Genomic DNA, 17,684 nt, shown 5'->3' with positions numbered 1-17,684 from the left:
TAACAACAGTTTAGGTTTAAAAGAGGCATCAACTCAACAGCAACATTTCAGGAGTGCTCAGCTTTGGGCTCGGTGACAGGAGATAATGTGATCTAAGAAGTTATTGTTCCAACGTACATTCAAATATTCTGAGATAAAAATATTATGCATTCAAGTACAGGAATATTGGGGTCTGTGGCATTAGGGAGTTGAAAAAGCAGTTGATGGCAGAATAAACAAACTTTTCAATTCTAAACAATTCTGCTAAAAGTCTATGTAAATAAAAAGGAAAAGAATATTGGTACTGTCTTGGTGGAGGTGACTGAAGGCTGGCAAATGGGGGAGATTTTCCAGATAAGGGTGTTTGTGGATGCCTAGCAGAAATCATCCAGATCACAGGATTTTAATTACCTAGGAGTGTTGGTTAGAGAGTATGGCGGGATGCAGGTTCCTAGTAAGTTCTTGGAGGACCTTGGTAAAGCTTTCCTGGTGCTAAATATGAAGAAAGCAACCAGAGGATAGGCTCTTCCAAGCTTTGTTATAAGCAGAAGATGAGTAATTTGTGTGAGAGTGAGCAAATGAGAATCTGGGAAGGAGGGCTTGTGCTAGAATAAAACAATGGATTTTTAGAAAGACAGACTTCATGTGAGTCTGGCTAACATGAATCTTATCTATTAGTTCTGTGTGTTAAGAGAAAAAAAAATTAGGAGAGAGATTGTTCCTTTAGAAAATTATGTTAATTTGTTAAAAATTGAAACTGCTTCCGCAGAGGAAAATATGAAAAGTAGTGAGAGGCTGGCTTGACTACTAGTGAGCACTTTAACATCAAACACAACAAGGAGGGAAAGAATCCAGGCTGGATTGCCAAGGACAAGTGTAAAAAATAAAGCACAAACACATGTAATTAAAATGCAACATTCAGAATGGCCAACTCAAAAAGAGTAACAAGAAATCATTATAGAAATATAATGTTAGTAAAAAGAAAGACAGGGAAGGTTTGCTGCTGTTTGAAGACTGGAGCTGTGGACAGAAAATGCAAAGCAGACTGAGGTTGCCTTTTTTTTTTTTTTTCTTTCCCCACCTCATCTTTAATAAGAGAGACTGGGACTCGGAGGTGAACGTGGTGTTCAAGGCAAGTGCTAAACCCCAAAGCTAGTGTGAGGAAGGAACTTACTTAGATAAGTTTAAGTTTGAAGTGTTTAAAAAACACTATTGGAAGGGTAGGAGCTGGTTGATGTAATCCCTGAGCTGCTGCAGTTGCTTAACTCATGGAGGATGCGTGTAATATTGTGACACTGAGAAGAGTGATTATAGTGTCTGTCTTTACAGGTGTTGGGGGGGGGGAAGTAGAAATGAGCAGTTGTAGACCCAGTTGTTTAACTTTGATTATTTGTTCCAGTATTTTTCATGGGAATTAAACCCTCCTAAAGCAGTAGAAGATAACAAAGAAATGAGCAGTAGCCCATATGATTTTATTTTTAAGATTAAACCATGTTAAACTAATGCAATTTTTCTCCAAAATGCTAACAGGAGAGGAGCAGTTGATCTCTAGTAGTTTGACTCTTTATGATAGAAAATGTCAAAACTTCACACTTGTTAAAGAATGTCTGGAGGAATTGACTGTGGGCAAGTGCCAAACTGCTTCAAAAACATTGTTTTCTCTAGGAATGGACTCATGAGATAGTGTTTTGATTTTTGGGTGGGATTTTTTTGGTTTTTATATATATGAAGGATTTAGGTATTATAGTGGATGCCAAGAATAGCAAGAGTCAACATTGTTATGTAATTGTGAAATTAGAGAATATCATACCAAGATATTGTAACAGAATGATTGAATTCTGCCCTTAGAAAAGGGTTTTTTTTAATAGGGCTGGTTCTCAGGTTGGGGCTGAGGTTTGCATAGCTAAAGCATGAGCCCCACAGCCCAGTTCCTTACTTCAAACACAGCAAGGCTTCTTTAAAGTAATTACTGCCTCCTGGTTGATGGGAGCAATCAGAGAAGGCCAGAAGGACCAAATGCTTCTCCCCAAGGCTTGCTTCAGTAAACCTTTAGGACCTTTCTAGTTCTTACTGTGGGGTTCTGTGACTGCATCACATATGTGAGAATAGAAGTATATTCTGCAAGTTAAGTGAAGTAATCTTTCTAGCCAGTGTTGAGGTAGTGTCCAGTTTTGAAGATGGAATTTATTAAAGGGGGGGGGGAGAAAAAAAGAAGGTAATATGAACCCATTGGAGGGAGTCTGGAGAGGAGCAGTAAGAATACCTGGGTATCTGGAGGAATGACTGAATGAACCAGGAGCTGTTATTTTAGCTTCAAAGAAGAGGTGGTGGAAAAATGAGAGAGTGAGGGTTAGTCTAAGTATGTGAAATGTACATGTTTCTCACAATGATCTGTTTTCTTTCCTTGGTTGGTAAGACACTGTTGCATTGTAATATATTATCAGGAAAAGTTGTGAATAATTTTAAGAATGGGTGATGCAAGCACCTGTGAGTCATGACAGAAACGTGATGGGTATTACCATGGCACAGGGGGAAGGACTAGATGACTGAGGTGATTTTTAAGCCTTTAACTGGTAAATAGGAGATGATTACTGTGGTGCAGCACGATCTGCAAAATCCAGGGAGAGCGCAGTACTGAGAATTCCTTTTCTCCCTACCTCTACTCTTATGTCTTACCTGACAGGGAGGATCCAGAAGATATTAAACAACTCTGTGGCTGTTGAAAAGTAGCTAGAAGTCCCTGTTATAAGACAACAACATGAAAAAAAGGACTGCGGGCATGCCTATACCCACACTGGCTCTGCAGGAGCAAATCCTAGAACAGGGAGTGCTAGGAAATGTGGTGTGAAGATGCCTAGAGTAGCTTCGAAAGCAGTTTTGTCCTATTTGTGTGGTGTTGCATCCAAGCCACTGTGGTTTTACTGCTTCCAGACCTGTGCTAATGTCTGCTCTCTGCCGTGCAAACTTAATCAGCTTGTGTTAGTGACAATTTGGCAAACTCTGTCGTGTAATCCACTGTATGTTGTAAACAACCCTCTATTGTGCTGCCCTTGTAGCCTGTGTTTATTTGGGTGCACTAACTCTTTTCCTTTAATTAATTCTCCATTAACAGCACAAAACAGAGATGGCTCTTCACTGTGAGAGATTTCTTGTCTGAATGCTAGGGATAACAGTAGTGACATTAAACAAAGGTTTTAATTTTAGTTGGATGCTATTGGGCAAAGCTATGAATAGCAGAAGAAAAACAAAGATTTGAGGAAGTCCTGCAGTGTCAAGTGATCTTTAAATCAAAAGCAAATAGACACAATTTTATGTAAAATTAACAGTTTAGGAGACTTTTTTTTTTTTACTCACAGAGGGAAGTTTCCCAGAATGTATCGCTTCTGTGATATGTTCTTTATCTTAATGACCATCATGCATGTATGAAACAGAGCTAATGTTTAACATACTTCCATTTTAATATTTTAAACTCCATCTGCTGTTTTTGTGAGATTTTGAATGGCATGTATTGCTACTGGGAGTGTTTGTATTGATTCATAAATCTGTGTACTATGGTTTCTGGGGTTGTTTTCTTGGGCTTTCATGTGAAGGGGAAAGATAAGGAAAGTAATTTAAATTTCCCAAACCACAAGGTTATGCATCTTTCATAATATCTAGCCTGGGTAGTGGTGTAGGTTATGATACGTGGGATGCAATGCAGTCTCGAAGGGCAACTTTCATCTCAAATAAAATCCAGTATAATCCTGAGCTCAAAATTAATTGTGTAAAAGAGGATGGCTAGTTCTTGGCTACTCACTTACAAATCCTTGAAAATGCTTTTGCCATTTTGAGGATGTCCTGTAACCTGCCTATTAAAAGAGGATTTGACAGACTGCTCTGCTGTGGGTTGAAGAAACATTGAAAACGGCCTTCTGTTATGATGATATCAAGGTATAAAATAGAGCATTTTAATTCATGAAGGTTACTACTATGAATTGACTATTTTTATGTTCTAAAACTTTTTAATATACTTATCACACCCATTTTAGAACAGAATTTCAGGCTATCCAAGCAATGTAAGCTGATATTTTTTTTTTTCTGATATTCGTATGATTTTAAATTTTTTTTTTTTTTTTAATATCTGGTTCCAATTTTTTTGAGTGGTTCCTCTACCATTTCATATTTTCCTCATTTGTCTCAGTTTTCAGAAATGGGAAGGCAGAACCTTTTGTGTTCTCTCTCTCCCCCTCTGCACGCCCCCCCCAGATACAGAATGCAGATGTGTATTATTTTTTACCTGGTGTGTGGTGTCGCTTGCTTACTTTTACAAAGCTGTGTATTTGATGCAAAAGCAAAATACTTGCTCTTCCAAAAACACGTTACATAAGGCAAGACTGTGCTTGACAGTAATGGTTTATCAGTGCCTAGAAAGAGATCCAAGTGTCAGTGCTCTCTGGCGATAAGGATGTATTATTTTCTACGTGGCAGTACTGAATTTTGTCTGGAGGTGAATGAGAGCCAGTTACAAGTACACACTGGCAATACTGTGTGATTAATATGACTCTCCTGGGCCACAAGTACAGGAAGCTCTCTGTTTAATTATAACTGTGCTTCTTTAATTTAATTACACTTTTTAATGGAGAAAAAAAAAAGCCGATTGGAAATTGGAATTTCTTTAGATTATTCAAATTCTTGTGATTTCATATACTAGACTGAGTCTTCTTTTGCCCTCTAACCTAAGGTGTGTGTTTGTGGTTTTTTGGTTTTGTTTGTTTTTAAATGAGTTGGGAAGCTAAAGGCACTTAGGTTCTGGAAAGTTACCATAGCTTGTTGTTAAGGTTTCAGATCCAGATTTTTTTACATATGTATGATCAGAGAATCTTTCCATGTTCTGAATGCCTTCTCTTTAAAACCTCCACGTTAACTGCATATCATAGAGAAATCATGCTTTTGTAGACTACAAAAGAACAGACCTTTGTGTTTTTCCTGACTGCCTCAGTAGTAGTAACGAAGATTCATGGAGTCAGTCTTGCAGTACTTTGAAGCTGAAACACTGAATATGTTAGGATAATACAGCACCACTCTTAAATATGTGTAATATTTTATTAAGCATATAATGGAAAACATGCATTAGCCAGATCAGAAATGGGATTGTTCCTCATATAACTCTGTTCTTCATTGGCTACGGTTTCAGTCTCTTGTACCAATTTTCAGTTTCAGGCTTGTGATTCTAGATAAGAAATGTTCTTCAGGTTGAAGCACGCTGGAATCTTTAAAACAAATGTGCTAAGAGGCTCATTTCCCCGCCGCCCCCCTTAATTCTGATCACTTGAGGCCCCTCCATGGGTGCTTCTTGCATATTCCTTTCCCACTTCTGCTGGAAACAATGATTTCTAGAGAGGCTTGGGGATACCTTCTGTGCTAGACTTCAGTTCTGACGATGGATAGGGGCTATTTCTCTTCCTTTTTTTTTTTTTTTTTTTTTTTTTTCCCCACCCCCCCTCTTCCTCTTTTCTGTTCCCTGTGATGGACTATTTTATATGTAGCTAAAAGGACAGAAAAATGCCAGGTTGATCAACTTGTAAAACTCAATCATGAGGACTTCATTTAGACTATACCTTTTTTATTATGTGTATGACAGTAGTTTTTAAGCTATGCTGCAAATTGAAGATGATAAATCCAAGGGAGAAAATAATTATTTAAGCTAAAGGACAGCTTGGTCAAGAACACAATTATAGGCTCCACTTATAAATTTACACAGATAAGTGATACAGCGAAACAAAAATAGAAAAACTGTATTTAACAAATCAAATTTATAATCTTATTTTTATGAGCAGACATAATGGCTGTATGAAGCATACAGGAGGGGAGTTAGTGTTAATTAGAAATTATGGAGAAATCTCCTTCCTTTAGTGCCCCCACTCAGAATTATTTTGAGTAATAAGAAAATATATTAAAAATATCATGGTTTAGTGACCTAGCATTTTGTGAACAGTATTTTACTATTTCAGTGATGCTGCACACATTCTTAGGTTGTGGAAGCCAGGTAGTAGTAACAAAGGCCATACGGAATGTGGGCAGATAAAAGCATGCAGAGAAGTCGTCGCGAGTTTCTTACGGATTTTTATCTCTAGTGAGCTGTGCAAAGTAATACTTTTCTGAAGTGGGGTCAAAGAAAAAAAAACAACACACTTCTTTTTTCCTCATGTAGAATTTAAAAAAATATCCCCACATACTATTTAAATGGTATTTAACAAAAAAAACCCCAACCCTTAGCTCGTAACATTTTCTGGATTAATCTGGTTCCATGTTGGTGTTAGGTATATATTTTCTTTTCTGTTATTTAGAGGCACAGGCGGGAGTAGGATTGCATTGAAGGCACTGGCAGGAAACGTTTTAGAGATGATGTGGAGGATAGAGAGATTCACCCTGTATCATTTCACTTGAGGAAATTGGCTAGTTTTTAGGACTACCTCTTTGTTTTAATAGAGGGGAAAAATGATGCTAAAAGGCTGTTATGAGATTTCTAGTTACCTCTGTGGAGGAATTTGGTATAATCATCCCTAAAATTCAGGAGCATAAAATGGCAAGGGATCTCTTGGATCATCTAGTCTAGCCTGTACTGAAACCATGTTATATTTGTGATCTATAAACTGATAGTGTCTTCCCATAAGCTCTTAATTTTGGGGTGGTTTTGTTCATGCTACTTTGATGGGAAAGCTGTTTTAAGAACCTGGTTTAAACTATGAGTTCTTGGCCAAAAATCATGTTTATGCAAAATAGTTATTTTCTCCCTTGATTTATGTACCTTTTTAACTTTTGCATGATTCCTTTCAGCATGCTGAAAACTATTTCAAAATTTTACCTCCTTGCTTATAAGACAGAAAAACTGACAGCCTCCCTGTTTTGAATTAATTTGTGTAGTCTGGAGGAATTTCTGCCAGACAGGTTAGCAAGATGTCTGTAAAATCAATTTTGAATGCTAAGCACTGTGTAAATGAGTAGACACCCTTTTCAAACTTGCATTTTTTTGTACGTGTGCGGCCTTGTTACATGTCAAATATAAATTTAATATAAATGACTCCAGTGTTGACAGAAAGGTGTGGATTTCTCCTTCTCCTTTACCTTTGCATGTGTTTAGCTGGTTTAACAAGATGTTTATGATGCATTTTCTGTCTGAAAATTGAGTTTTGTAATCAGCTTTTTGGCAGTGTAGCCAACTTTAGCATTCAGTGTCACACCACTTTTTTCTGCTTTTACATTTTTTTCTTTTTTTTTTTTTCTCCAGTGGTTGCTTTTTAGCCAGAACAGTTTCTTGATTGCCCCAAACATATTCAGTGTGTGATGCACAAGTGTTTTTGAGGTGCAGCATGGATGCAAATGGTTTTGGGTTGCAGCAGTGATCAGAAGGCAGCAAGGAAGGGAAATGTGGATTGCTTCTGCAGTGGTGTGGGCTCATAGCTAATGATGGCCTTGGTGTTTTCAAGGGCTTCTCAACAAGGAAATGGGGGAAGGCCTGAAAGCTCTGATCCTGTCTGTGCAGACCTGTCTCATGCTGTGGAATACACTTTGTTACTGCTTCTCTTGTACGCTTGAGATTTTATCATCTTGTTCTCTTTAAGAGGATTTGTTTTTTTTTTTTTTCCTCCCAGTTGTTAAACTGCCAAATTTCATTCAAGTGTTGGGCAGTTACTTTCTATTAATAGAGAATGATAATTTTTACTTTTCTACTTTCTCTACTTTTCCTTGTCTATAGTGGAAAGCTGAATGCTGCTGAAACGTGTCAGCTGAAGAAACTTTAGATCTAGATTGTCCACCAAATGGAACAGCTGCCAGAGCAAGTTCTTCCTTGCTGACCTGTTGACATGCTTTAATTGCAGGTAAAGTAAGTGTGTGTGTGTATGTAATAGGTAATTCATAATAGAAGTCTGTTTGCTGAACCATGAGCTCTCTGTTTGGAATGCTGGGTGTCACAATCGGTTTTTAAGGTATGGACACCTGCCCTCTGAAAAGTGGGCTTGAGACTTCAGTCTTATTTAAAATGTAAAATAGAGGCTCCAGTAGCACTGAGCTGCATTTAGATAATGTGGGCTCTGGAGCATCCTGTCAATGTTTGGTGTTTCAGTTCTCTTCTTGTTCATACCTATACAGTATACTCCACAGCAGATGACAGTTGCATAGTATTCCTGTGGCAACCACAGTAATTGCTTACATGTGAAATTAATATATGGCAATTATCAAATGCACTTGAGCTGTCTCTTAGTGCCCTGTAACTTCTGGAGAACAATAACATGTGACCTACATACCCTATAAGTCGGTGATAGATTACCAGTGGCACACTGATGAGAACCCAACAGACTGTACACCAGGATTTTCTTGAGTTGGCAAGACTCCTCTTTTTTTGTTTCAGAATATCTCCATGTCATTTGGACTATGGGATATGAAATAGTTGAAAAGCCTGTCATGTGAAGAACGTACATCTTCTTTTTTTCCTCTGACTCTAACAAGTACACTGTAGGATACAGAAAGAGTTGAAGGAGGAAAGACTTGTCTTCTCTGTGCTTAAAAATTGAGCACAGAAACTTTAGAAATCCTTTTACAACAAAAACTGAATAAGGGGTGGAGGCTCCTAGACTTTGGTTTGTCATTGGATCATCTTACTTCATCTTACTCTGCAGTGAAACTAGTCAGCCGACATGAAAATTCAGATAAATCTCTTCCCTGACCTGATCTACAAGCACAAGTATCATTTAGTTCTTGATGCAACATCGTACATGTGCCTTTTTTTATTGGATAAACTGTTTTACAAATTGAAAAGGGCTGAACATTTATGAGTCGCCTTCCCAAGAGAAGCTTATTCTCAGGTTGCAAAAGGGGCTGATGAAAGAGCATAAAGGAGGGTGTGGTCTTCATAGCTTGAATGTTTCATAGAAGAGTTGGCATCATTTGGGGAGGAGATGTGGATGTTAATTGCAAGATTGACATAAGGAAGTTGTGTGCATAAGAGAAGCCCAAGCTAGCTAGTAGGAGGGAGCCTGATGTGTGGGTGTGAAATGAGACTGGGATTAGTACAGACAAGCCTGAAATCTGACAGTGTGTATGGTTTCCAGAGTTGTGTTGGTTACATCAGGTAGGCCATTCGTACCAGTCAAATAATATTGGAAAGGGGAACAAATACAAAATGATACTTTACAATAATCACTAGTTCCTGTTTTTTATATGCTCAGGTTTTCTTTGAAACTAATTAGAAAAAATATGAATAGCTGGTAGATATTAACTAAATATTAACTATCTGGTAAACTTTTGTGCCTTGTTTGTTGTTTTTAAAACTCCAAACACTTGCTTTATTAAAATGAACACCATCTTTCAGCAGCCTGTCATGTAGCATGTGTCTGGTCTTATCCTCCCCTGTAATGCTACATATTCATTCTTCCACCTCTTGATGCAGTTTGTTGCAGTTCTTGATGCTGACCGGTGAATGGGAGACTTCTGTTTTGTCAAGTTGGAAGCGAGGATATTCTTCTTCTCATACTAACCTGTGCTGCCCTGTAATGGTTAGGGAGGCATCTGGTTTCTCTGTAATATACTGTACAAGTTCCCGAAGTATCATATCAAAGTATCTTTAGGAAACTGAGGGGCTGTAGATACACTGATGCTTGACAAGTTAAGTATTTAATATGTTATTGTTTCCACTGTCTGAAGGAATTAATTGGCAGCTCTGACAGTGTTGTAAACCTGTTTTATTACATGCAAATCATTAAAATGTTTCTGAATGTCAAGCCTTCTCTAGAAGCTCAGCTAGCAGGGTGTTTGTCCAGAAGAACTACATGTTCCCAAGACAGATGGCACTATATCCAAAATTGAATGAGTATCAGCTTTTACATGGACTGAGCTACAGCTAATCCATGGTTCTGTGGCTGTATGGAAGCAGCTTTGATTGCCAAAGTGACTATTTCTCAGTCAGTTGCTGTAGGTATGAGTTGTTCTTCAGATGGTTTGTAGTGTTAGAATTTAATATCTTACGCTATAAAGGCAAGTCTATTTCTTTCTCCTGATAGAAAACAAAAGAACAACAACTGTTAGTTTAAACTATAGCCCAGTCTCATTCTGTAACTTTGTTTATAGCAGTGTACAGCTTTCAGTTAGTTGTTTCTTCTGTCCCTGACTTAAAATCCAGTTATGCTAATGGAAAGGCAATACAGTCACTGGTGGTAGGAAGTGACATGAACTAACACAGTGATGTGAAGTCTTTCTCTAGTTCCCACTAGTTCCTATTCCATGTTAGTTCAAGTCATCAATTATACTAGTATGTTTGAGTTCTCCTTGGTTTAGCTAACAATAGTAATGAAAAAAATTCTAATTTCTTAATGTAAGTGCTTGAGTATCTAGTTTACTAAGTTTATCTGTGATTAAGGCTTTAATACCAGTTGGGACTAGAGTTAATGTTTTTTATCAGAAAATATTAAGGCATTTGAAATAAGTATGTTCCCTTATATTTTTGTTTTCAATTAAACTTCTCTAAGGAAAGCTTTCCTTGATTCAGGTTGGAATTTCAGAATGAAAAAGACACAAAATGTATAAAACCCCTTTTGTTAAGTTACTTAGTTTGTATGCAGGATCTTAGGATCGTGCTTCCTTTCAGCTGTATTCTTCCTGTGTGTGTTGTTTTTGTTTTGTGTTTTTGTTTTGTTTTTTTTTCCTCGTGAAAGGTTTGTAGGGTTTTGAGTTTGTTCTGATTTAAAAAAAGAAAAAAAAAAAGTAGAAAAATTGTGAAGACTCAGACTTGTGGGGAGGGAAGTGTCTTTTTCATTCAGCAGTGAGTTTGATCATAGGAGCAATCTAGTAAAAACTTGGTTACTATCAGTTTTCTGAAATGAATATTATAGAGGAAGATCCTGTTTTACTGACGTAGGTAATTTTTAAACTGCCTTGAGCTTCACAAAATGTTAATATTAATAGAAAAGAGCTATTACATGATGTAGATTTTACTCTTTCATAGGATTCCTTGGGCCAGTTGCAGGCTGCTTGGCATGGCCTTCTTTAGGAGCCAATAATGTTCTATAAATAATTTAAATAGTTCTTATTTCTAATCTTTCATCACTATGTACTAGCGTATGAATTTGCTCTCACTATGATGCTGAGGGAGAGGTCTATAAAGGACACATCTGCCTGGCAGTTTGGAGAAGTATGAAGGTGTATATATTGCTTTAGTAATGCATAAGACACTTGCTCTTTCTCTGCTCAAGACAAACAAGGAAAAAACTTGTGTATATATTACATAATGTGGGCTATTCATTGCAAAGTTTCAGGGTATGTCATAAAGAATGATCTGTCCAACCAACTTGACTTATTTGTCATTCCTTATGTCTTGAGTCTAATTAGGTAAGTGCATATTTTGCCCTGAAGAATTAAGCACAGTGCAGGGAAGTTAGCAGTGTGTAACAGTAGACAGGAGAGGCCACTGGCATGATGAAATAGAAAAGTAAGACTAGTTTTCTGATAATAGTGACAGCTGTTTTTCTCAACTTTGGTCCCATTGAAATAAAAATAGTAAGTAGGTATCTTGCCAGAATTGGCTTCACCTTAGTACTAAATCAGTGTAAATTGTGCTTGGTAGAAGCCCTATGAAACCTAAGGGAAATTGTGACCATTCTGAATAAAGAAGATTTGGTAAGTTCAGTGTTTGTAATAAAATCTCTTAATTTCTGTCTTAAAAAAAACCAAAAAGCAAACCAGAAAAAAAAAGTGATTATGTTTTTCATAATAAAAGTGAGCGTTATCAACATAGTGTTTTTATGTTTATTTTGGAGGAAAAAACACCATTCTGATGGCAGCAAACTTATAAGAAAAAAGTCATGCTAATACGAAATAAAACTGCAGAACAAAATCTCTAGGGATCAAATTCTCAGTTGACAGGATTTTTTCCTGTGTATCATTGTTCTTTACATCCCAACATTTTTTAAAACAAAGAGGGTTTTCAGGTAAAGCTAACTTGATTTTTCCCAGTGTGGATTAATTAAATTGTTTTAAAGTGTGCAGTGTTATTTCAAAATATAAACTTGGAATAAATGAAACAGAGTAAGATATACTGTTAATATATAGGCCTGCAAGAATTGATTGAATTGGAAGGCTAAATGTAAACTCGTTCATTAGATTTTGGTTTTGTTTCTGCAGTCCTAGAATCTGTTGGGCTGAACAGAAAAACACCAGAGAAACCTTTCTGTAGCTGTTGTCAGACAAGCTTCTTGTTGAGCAGACAAGCAATGGAGGTAACGATGTTCAATGCATTTGTTGTATATGGAGCAGTGGGGATCAGTGAGGTTTTTCATGTTGAACTGTCCTTACAACAGGAGTTGATGGGTTTATGGCCCTTGAGAGAAGGGGGCAGAAGCTTGGTGGAAGTTGTGTTGCCCAAGCACAGAAGCTGGAGTTCCTGGTGGCCATGTCTCAGAAATGCTGTTTTGATTTAAAACCAGAGAGGGCCTCGGATGCTATTCAGCACGTTTTCCTGTTGGTTGGATTTGGGTTCCATCCTACTGGCTGCGCTGACACCTGCGACTGAAATGAGAGCTTAAGAGCATCTGTACTGGCTGGGATCAAAGATCAATTCAGCACAGTGGTGTTTTCCAGTGGCAGCTGCATAGGGCAGAACATGTGCGTAGTCCAAGCGTATGGCAGTATCTCTGGCCATGTGCAGTCCATGGGCTTATTTAATAGTCTTTCTTTTCTGTAAATTCGGTGGGTTTTTTTCTTTCATGAATTTGACTAATTGCTTTTAAAAATCATGTATACTTTTGGTACCTGCTGTGGCCTGTAACAATGAGTTCCGTAACTTGTCACAAATTAACACTTCTGCAGGAACAGAGACGGGAAAAGGAGATACCCAGAGGGAGGAGAATGCAAGATCAAAGTTGTAGGTGTTTAAATCATGCATCATGTACTCCTTTTATTTTTTTTTTTTTTTTTTAAAGGACTCTGTGTCTCTGCTTTAGTGTATTTTTCAGGGCTATGAAAGTACATTGTCATTTATCTCCCTGGATTCTGGAGAAATTTTTTAAACTCTGGTTTGCTAGAAGTAGAATTGGGTTAATGAAAAAGTAATCTGTCCCCTACTTCAAGTGTGCTGTTGGGCTTTTTAAAGCAATGTTTGTGGCCTTAGTTTCATATTAAGTTGAATGTTGTAAAATTTACATTGAATTTTTTTTTTTGTAAGTCTTTCAAAACAAAGATTTGGACACTGTAAGTATAACATTATTGAGAAGGAATTTTGGAGAAGCGTTTTTTACTACCCAGATTAGATTAATGAGATTTGCTGGCAGTGCTTGAGGTTCAAAGTGAAGAAATTGACTGGGTAGTAAATTAGTTGATTCCATTGCCACATGCATGCTCAAGTTTATAAAACGCAAGCTAAGCAGAATACTTGTTTCATCCTACTTTTGTGGCTCTATTAACTAAAATGGACCAAGGCTTATCTTAACCAAGAGAAGTTGGAAGTGATTAGATAAATATGATACATTCCTGAAGGGCACCAGTAGCTGGAACTAGCATGTAGTTTGCAAAATTATTTATTGTAATATTCTTTTTATGTCCATTCAATTTGAAAGCTTCCTTTTCCTGTCAGTAAACAGTGTATCTTATACACAGGCTGTTTTGTTGTGGGCCATTTCCATGTATTACAAAGGTGTGCAGCTGACTACTTCAGTCCCAGGTTTTGAAGCTTTTTTTGAAGTTTGCATGGAAACTGTTTTATGAAACACATGGGGGGTTTTGCCTCTCTTCTAGTAGGAACATTATATTCAAGAGGAAGGGAAAGTCTCTTACTGCATTCTAGCTGTGGCACAGAGGCAGTGTGTGACAATATGTGGATGTCTTTTTTGGTTGAATCTTGTGCTAATGGGGAAATCTTTGACTACCCTACCACAGAAGGAGGCTAACCTGAAACAATATTGAAACTTTGACCCAAGGTCTGTGTTCTCCTAGGTAAATTACTGTAACTCATTGACTTGATTGGTACTACTCTGGGACTTACTTTACCAACATCTGAACTTAAAGTGCAAGAAATGTATAAATATTTTGTTTCAATGCAGAACATTTGGTATTTGTCAGTTTAATCACTGTACAATTAGAATCTGATTGCTTTCTGAAGCTGTTTGGGATCCTTCAGATATAAAAAGGGATACTAGAAAATAACTTGGTAAGTACTACTTAATACTGATTATCTTCAATAGCATTTCTCTCACTTCATAGCTGTTCTTCACACTTAATGGCTACCCAGTTATACTGAGAAGACATATAACAACATTATTAAAAGAAAACCAACCCCATAACTCTATCTCAGGATGTTGATATTTAATCATTCCTAGGTTTGCTGGTTGTTTTTAAGTCCTAATGAGCTTTACTTGAGTTGAGAGTTTGTTCTCCCTGTGTGCTGAGATTACATTGCTGATCCGTAAAATGTTGTAGATTCTCAAGTGGCCTATGCAAAATACACTTTCTACACACCAGCAGCAGTGTATTATTGTTGTAGGATGTGCTGGAGAGGAGCCTTCATTTTAGCCTTATGAAATAATTGTTTAGGTATACCCTTGAGCAACCAGCTACAACTGAAAAAATGAATCTTTTGAAGATGCTGTGGTAATGAAGCTTTTACATGTGAATTCAGTAACTTTAAAATTTATCTTACAGTACAGTCTTTAAAGATCTAATTACTTATCTTCTCATTTAAAAAACAGATGCATAAAACACTGACAGTTATCTGATTCTATGGGTGATTCTAGTAAGTAGGCTACAATATGATACTGGGAAGAAAAATGTGTGGACTGATATTTCACTGCTTTGGAAATGTCATAGCATCTTCAGTGAATATAAGAGAACATTCAAAAGCTGGAGGTTGATCAATTTGTGAAGGATTATAAATTATGACAGCAGATGAGGACGACTTGATAACCAAGGAAATCTTTCAGTTCTAAGCCCTACGAAGGTCATGACATGGGGGAAAATACTTTCAAAAGCCAAAGTAATTGAAATACTTCTCTTCTGAAAACAGCTTAGAAACTTCAGCATAACTTTTTGCTATTCATGAATGGCCAGACAGAAACTTTATTTTGCTGTGATTAAGGAAGTAATGGTAGGTGTCATTGCAGGAGCAGTTCAAAAAAAGTATTATGTGTGAGAGGAACAACTTATTTTCCTGCTTCTCCCCTTATTTTAAGGCTGTAACATCATCAGTCTGTTTTCCCTTTCAAAACTGTGTCAGCTGCACAGCAAAGTGTGTTTTAAGGTGGGAACTACAGTCTTTTTACTGGAGTCATGATAGGTGCATTCTGGAATCGGTTCCCTCCATACCTAGGATCTTCGAGGGTGGGATAGAATAGATGAGGAAGTTGCTGTATCCTTTATTACTTTTCTTTGTGGCCAGGTAGGGAGAGGCACAGTCCTACTCTTAGTTGCTGGGGTGGGTGAGATACAAAAGAATCTGCTGGCCTCCAAGGGTCATGTTCAGCTTGGAATGGCCATTGGCCAAATGCAGAGTTGGAGGTTTAATCTTGGAGAAATAAAACGGGAAAGCAATCTTTGAGAAAGCAGAATTCTTCCAGTTCCAGAGGAGGAAAGGATGTGAAAAGTTTATTTTAAGAAAATAAGGAATTTTTATTCATTTATGTGCAAAAAGAGATTCATTTCTGGGAATGTTTTGACTAGCGATCATGTTCAGTATGTCTAATGAGGTTTTTGTCCACTTCTGCTAGTGTTTTATGTTATGTTTCCATACATCTCCTTTATCTGTTTGTGTCCTTTACCAGGGGCACAGTGGCGCTCAGGCCAGGGAATATTTCTCTTGCATTTGGTCAGTTTGGAATAAGGTGAGACCGGGGATCCAGTGTCTCCTAACATTTTGAACATTTTGAAATGTTTACTGCTAATAAAGTTTGAGTTCTTGTAACATTCTTTCAGAAGAACTAACATAGCATTAATTACTGGCTCAGTAACAAGGGATTGGCTGTAAATCTTCAGAATTTGACTTGCTGGCTCTAAATATACAGCTATGGTAATAAAAATTGGGCAGTAATTCTAGGAGCAGCAGAGCTGATGTAGTCTCTGTCAAAGGTGGAAGCTGCACAGCCCCCCTTCTCTCTCCGTTCCCAGCTTGCAGTGATGTGGGCTTACTCCCTTCTGTTTTGACTCTTGTTAGAGCTGTTGTTAAACTGACTTGCTTTGTAAACTGAACAGGAAGCACAAAATAAATGTGGGATGTGGGACAAGGGACAGGACCTTGTTCTCTTGGGAACTATGAACTGTTCTACTGGCTCACTCCATCTTTTGGAGCTATGCTTTTAGTAAAAACCCTATCAGGAACTCTTTAAGTAACTGTTTTGTCCTAGAAGGATAGAACTGAGATTAAGACGAATTGCTAATCTTTGAGTATTAAAATTCATAGCCTAGAAAGCTTTGTTGTCTCTTAAATCTTAAAACTGTGCGACTGGATTCTGTTTTCCTTTCATTGGTGTAAATCTACCTTAATTTCACTGAAAGTCAACCTCGCATGCAGCTGGAAAGAAAAATTCAGACTATTTAATAAGACACAGTTGAAGAAACCCAGTGAGACAAACTAAGATGAATGAACATGTGGGAAGCAGCTACAGTCAAAGAGAATAATATGCTGCATTTTGAGAAATATAACCAAGTAGGAGGGTAGTAATACAGTGCTTGCACAGAGTAAGCCAATTGCCTAGAGCTGGGTGCCCAACAATAGTTAATTTGGGAAATTAAACTATTGTCCCATTGCATTGCTTTCTTAAAAGAAACGAGAAAAACTGGTCTGGCACTTTTGAAAGGCAAGGCAGCCGCTGAATCAGTATCATGAATGACCCTGTTCAGAACTTCTCACTTTTCCTGAAACTGGAAGGGGAAAAAAAAAACAAACAAAAAAATAAGCCGACAAACCCTGAGCAGAATTACTGATGCTCTTTTATGAATGCTTTGGTTTTTTTCTTATAATGGAAATTTTTTGATTGTTTGCGTGATTATCTTACAAACATGTACTCCAGAAAAATGACCTGAACTGGTATAGGGCAGTGTATCTTACGTCTGTCTTCTAAAATGCAAACTGGGGAGGTCATGTAAGTGCACCTGTTCTACATTTTTAAAAGTATGAGTTCTTTTTTCAGAATGTATTGACTAGCATGTTACTAATAATAAGACAACTGAGCTTGAACGTGCTTTGATCAGCATGTTTCATTTACCATGTCACATTAGCTTCCAAAAAAGTTCTTAAATGTTCTGTAACAATATGGGCTTTGAATCTAATTGAGACAAAACCAGTGCTGGATACTTCTAGAGGAGGACATAGCCCCCCAACCCCTTCTTCTATCAAACTACAGAATTTATGTATAGTGTGATTTTTTTTTTTCTTCTTTTTTTTTTTTAAACCTGTATGGTATACCCTGTTTCTTGAGCCTCTTTATTAAGAGTGCTGTAGTAGCATGCAGAAGCAGTAAGCATCTCATGATGTAGAATAATTGTCTTAAAATTATCTATGGGGGAATATCTGGAACAACTGATCCCTGTGAGTGGGATTCCCACTTACCTAAGTCAGGAGTGAGATGATGCCACAATCTTCCCTCCCCTCAGCATGCTCACAGCCTGAGCAGAGAGTGCAAAGATAGGATGTTGTTTGTGCAAGTGACCAGGTGACAACTTCTGTGCCTCCAAATTGCTGCTCAGGTGGA

General features: G+C 37.5%; 1 protein-coding gene across 1 annotated transcript in view; it reads left to right on the top strand.

Moving 5' to 3' along the window:
• FHIP1A (FHF complex subunit HOOK interacting protein 1A) overlaps window positions 1–17,684 on the top strand; it is a 91,348-nt gene that overhangs the window by 7,189 nt on the left and 66,475 nt on the right. Inside the window, exon 2 of the mRNA XM_050896073.1 lies at window positions 7,715–7,838. The gene's annotated coding sequence lies outside the window, so the exon portion shown is untranslated. The remainder of the gene's footprint in view (window positions 1–7,714; window positions 7,839–17,684) is intronic.

The sequence above is a fragment of the Gymnogyps californianus genome, chromosome 4 (assembly GCF_018139145.2).
Source record: "Gymnogyps californianus isolate 813 chromosome 4, ASM1813914v2, whole genome shotgun sequence".
Taxonomy (NCBI): Eukaryota; Metazoa; Chordata; class Aves; order Accipitriformes; family Cathartidae; genus Gymnogyps; species Gymnogyps californianus.
The sequence above is the reverse complement of the archived record's forward strand: the minus strand, read 5'-3'. Positions and strand labels throughout refer to the sequence as shown.